We start from the raw sequence: 5280 nt of genomic DNA on the forward strand, positions 1-5280 counted from the left end.
ACAAACTCACAGACAGTTTCTCAGATGCAGCTTCAAGTTAAAATGCGGTTTAAATTTGAACAACAACAGAAAGTAATAACTGATTGCCACAAACATTCAACAGTATTAATACTAACAGTTTTATATTGAGAGGATAAAATCTGCTTTTACAGGTACATTCAAATAATTCAAATCCACGTTGCCTTGACTGTGTTGAGAGCAGAGAGATGATTTCCATAGAGAGGAGGCTTTGCATGGTCAGCTGATCCTCCAGTGAACTGAGAAGGTTTATAGTCCTGTGAGTTCAACACTGCAGGACTCACATCTGTCAGTCGACACAGCAGAAAGCACGAGCACCATGACTCTCATCACCATCCTCATCTGGACGCTGGCCTGCTGCTGTTTCACAGGTTCATTCTCTCAGCAACATTTCAAACATGATGTGCTGCCTTTTCTCTCATTTCTTTCTGCTGATCAATGAATGATTTGTTTTTGTCTGCAGGATGCAGCGGTCAGGTGACTGTGACTCAGCCTCCAGTAGTGACAACGACTGCTGGATCCACTGTCACTGTCACCTGTAAAACCAGTGAACCTGTTTACAGATCCGGCAGTGATGACTGTATGTCGTGGTATCAACAGAAATCTGGACAGACTCCAAAGCTCCTAATAAGATATGCAAGCACACGAGTTTCAGGAACACCAGCTCGGTTTAGTGGCAGTGGAAGCAGCTCCGACTTCACTTTGACCATCAGTGGATTTCAGACTGAAGATGCAGCAGTTTATTACTGTCAGAGTTTCCACTATATAAACAGTGCTAATCTGTTCACACAGTGATTTGTAGCTGTACAAAAACCTCCCTCAGTCAGACTGCAGAGACACTGAGCTGTTACAGCAGGAACCGACTGCAGCTGCTGAAGAGGAAGAGACTCTGACACAGACCACTGAACACAGAGCTGACAGTAACCTCACCAAGCACAAACTACACATTCACACTGAAATATTTGTGTGATTTATATTTTTACATAGTTTTATTATTATTCCATGTCAACAACTGTGAAACTAACATTGGTATGACCACCAACATCTGATGACTGGAGTCTTGGTAACCATCGAGCCTGGCTCCATCCAAAGGCACAAAAATCAGCTGAACATCACCACTAAAGCTCAGAGACGCACATGTTGCATTTTGTTTGTTGAACCTGTACAATCACTGAAGTTGTGAGGTTTTTGTCAAGAAACAGACCCAAACACTGTGACTCAGAGAAAGAGGTGGGAGATGACGAAGAGTTTAATGAGTTTAATGATCTTTCCAACAGAGTAACACAGACAAATGTCAGAGATCCAATCATTTGAGCAGACGTTCAGGCCAGGGGGGACAGGTCCAAGAGGGAATCAGCTGAAGTTATAAAAGCATTTAATTTCTTGCTGCTCTTCATGAGATAAAAGACCAAACACTTCATCAAGTTGTTCATCACTTCAAGCTTTATTAGCACAAACACCAACCATCAACATGACAGTTATGAAGCACACTCACATCCAGCTGCTGAGCTACACACATTTCTCTCTAAGTTGTCGTTGTCCAACACTTTACAGCAGTGTTGTTCTCTGTCACACAAAGCTTTAGTTTCCTCTGCAAACATTAAAAGTCATATTGATGAGAGCAGCAGGTGTGTTCCTCCTGCTCCCGACCCCAACACACACACACAGAGCTCCTGTCGTGGGCTCCAGCCAGCCCCTCTAGGCCTGACACTGGCTCCTGTGGAGGGACTGGGTCTGGCTGTGGCCCTTATGGAGGACCTTGCAGGAGTACAGCTCTCCTTGCATCCAGCGCTCCTTGCTCAGGCTCAGGGTGCTGCTGCTGCTGTAGCGTCCGCTCTTCTCCTCCTCGGAGCTGCTCAGGACCCCCTCTGTCACCTGCGTGCCGTCCACCTCCCAGCTCACCACGGCTCCCTCAGGAGAGTAGCCGCTCAGCAGGCAGGCCAGCGTGGCCGAGCCCCCGGAGAGCTGCTCAGAGGAGGGGGGAAGCAGAGAGACCGAGGGCCTGACCGTGGAGCCAGCTGGAGGGGAGAGCAGAGACACACCAGGAGCAGATTAACTCCCACTGTAGGACACACAGCTGAACACGACACACTGACCACACATGACAGAGGTTAACACGACTGTGGATGAGCTGTGTGCACCATACTGTGATCAGACAGAGGAGAGGAGGTGACAGATGGGACCAAATGAGGCGCTAACAAATAAAACTAAATGCTCAAACTTGATCTCATTCTGACATTTAAACTCATGAATCTTCGACTGAGGCACTCATCACAAATCACTCAGAATTAGACAATCATATGCAACACAAGAGTAAATATAAAGAAATATTGAGAATAATGATCATGAAATTTAATCTTCATGTCTAATTTATAATGTTTGACAGTAAATAATTCATGCCTTCAATGATTTTCTTGTTTTTCAAAATGTAATGTCTGTATCCAGTTAAAGACTTTGTCATCTGTCTGTTTCACTTCCTTTTCACCACTTTAAACTAACGAACTGTGAACACAAACTACAGCTGGACTGCTTGTAGATATAAAGTGACTTATTTGTTTTATAGACAGATTTCATTTCATTTTAATAACAGTTTGAATGTAAAAAATAAGAAATTTGGTGTCATTTTTTAGCATTAAACTTTTCCTCAGACCAATTCCACAAGCACATTTTGTCTAATTAAAAGTCAATTGAAAATAAAATATGACAAAATGTAACTTATTTGGCATTTTTTTAACCTTAATATTATCAGAAACACAATAATAAAGTGAATCTTTGCACAATGAAAGCCAACTTGCGATTTCAAACAAGTTTGATAAATAACAATAAATATACACATTTCAAACTCATTCAGTAATTTCTTATATAATTAGCTCAATCTACACAATTAAGTTTGATCTTTCATGTTGTAGAAATGATAAATCTGTGATACTTACAGTCAATGATGAGTTTGGTTCCTCCACCAAAAGTCAACCACAGTGATACAAACTGATGAAGTGGCCGTACAAAAACCTCCTGCACTGTCAGCAAGCATCTATACACTGAAAAAAGTCTCTGATGAAAATAAAATGACATGTTTCTGAATCTGCAAAGCATTTTAAGTGATCTCGATTGAAATTATTGTATAAATGAAGCTTATTTCTTTCATTTTTCTTTAGTTTTCTGCACCAGACAGACAAACGACGACAGTCTTCTTGTAATAAAGTCATTTTTTTTCACAGTTTTCTATCAGGTGATACTTGGTTGAATGAACATGATGCTTTTTAATAATAATAATTTCCAAACTCACAATAAGCAGAAGTGAATTACATTATTTATCTGCAGTGAACCCTGTCAGTAAATGAAAGGCAGACAAACAGACACATCATACCAACCACAGTGGACACAAACTTCTCCTTAAATCCTCAACTGCACTTGTAATATAAATATTTCCTTGTGTTCCATTAAGATCATAGATGGTGTCAATCCAAACAGTATTTCTCCTGATTTTGTGTCCCACGTTGCCTTGAGTGTGTTGAGAGCAGAGAGATGATTTCCATAGAGAGGAGGCTTTGCATGGTCAGCTGATCCTCCAGTGAACTGAGAAGGTTTATAGTCCTGTGAGTTCAACACTGCAGGACTCACATCTGTCAGTCAACACAGCAGAAAGCACGAGCACCATGACTCTCATCACCATCCTCATCTGGACGCTGGCCTGCTGCTGTTTCACAGGTTCATTCTCTCAGCAACATTTCAAACATGATGTGCTGCCTTTTCTCTCATTTCTTTCCGCTGATCAATGAATGATTTGTTTTTGTCTGCAGGATGCAGCGGTCAGGTGACTGTGACTCAGCCTCCAGTAGTGACATCGACTGCAGGATCCACTGTCACTGTCACCTGTAAAACCAGTGAACCTGTTTTTAGCAACAGTGATGGAGACTTTCTGTTCTGGTATCAACATAAATCTGGACAGCCTCCAAAGCTCCTAATAAAATATGCAAGCACACGACATTCAGGAACACCAGCTCGGTTTAGTGGCAGTGGAAGCAGCTCTGACTTCACTTTGACCATCAGTGGAGTTCAGACTGAAGACGCAGCAGTTTATTACTGTCAGAGTTTCCACTTTATAAACAGTGCTCCTCTGTTCACACAGTGATTTGTAGCTGTACAAAAACCTCCCTCAGTCAGACTGCAGAGACACTGAGCTGTTACAGCAGGAACCGACTGCAGCTGCTGAAGAGGAAGAGACTCTGACACAGACCACTGAACACAGAGCTGACAGTAACCTCACCAAGCACAAACTACACATTCACACTCGTACATTTTTCCTTTTTCAAAAACTGTGATACTATCGTTTTTATAACCAACATCTCATGTATGTTATGTTGCTTTGACTTAAAGTTACTTTTATTCAACCAGCAAGTTTTTCTTGATTGAAATGACACAGGCGTCTCCCAGAAGATCGTAAGACGATGTACAAGAGGCATCATCGTGGCAAAAAATATTTCTTAACTTTTATTTACATTTGAACAAAAAGTGGCATTTCCAAATTTTTCATACCCTTTGTAAACTGTCCCAGTCTATGGGATAATCCAAAGTTCTATACCATTCCACATAGTCCAAGCTGTTCTAAACTCTCCGAATTACCCTGATTCATTGGGAACAGCTGTTTTAATACACTCAAAAGGTGAGAAACAGCAGCTCTGTGCAGTTGGTTTGTGGACAGTCATGGCTGAGACAATGGAGCTCACTGAGGACCTGCGGCTGCGCAGTGTGGCTGCTCACAAGTCAGGAAAGGGCTATAAGGCCATATCTAAATGTTTTCAGGTTCCAGTGGCTGCAGTGCAAAGTATTATTAAAAAATACATGTTGTTCCACACTGTGAAAAATCTCTGAGGATGTGGTTCGAAGCCCAAAGTGACACCTGTGCTGGCCAGGAGGATAGTGATAGAGGTGAAAAAGGATCCAAGGATCACCACCAAGGCCATCCTGGTGAATATGGGCTCTGCTGGTGGCAACTTCTCAAGGCAGACAGCCCAACGGACACTGCACACTGCTGGGTTCCACGGACGCAGACCAAGGGGGACGCCACTCCTCCAGATAACGCACAGAAAAGGCCGCTTGGCCTTTGCAAATGCTCATCTGGACAATGAAGAAGACTTCTGGTCTTCTGTTTTATGGTCAGATGAAACAAAAGTTGAATTGTTTGGCCGCAATGATGTATCCTTCATTTGGCGTCAAAAAAGGAGAAGCCTTCAACCCCAAGAACACCATCCCCACTGTCAA

At 42.5% G+C, this 5280-nt stretch overlaps 1 pseudogene; it reads right to left on the minus strand.

Moving 5' to 3' along the window:
- Positions 1 to 1716: 1716 nt before the first annotated feature.
- LOC143331884 (Ig lambda-2 chain C region pseudogene) lies at positions 1717 to 4982 on the minus strand (annotated as a pseudogene).
- Positions 4983 to 5280: the final 298 nt, after the last annotated feature.

The sequence above is a fragment of the Chaetodon auriga genome, chromosome 14 (assembly GCF_051107435.1).
Source record: "Chaetodon auriga isolate fChaAug3 chromosome 14, fChaAug3.hap1, whole genome shotgun sequence".
Taxonomy (NCBI): Eukaryota; Metazoa; Chordata; class Actinopteri; order Chaetodontiformes; family Chaetodontidae; genus Chaetodon; species Chaetodon auriga.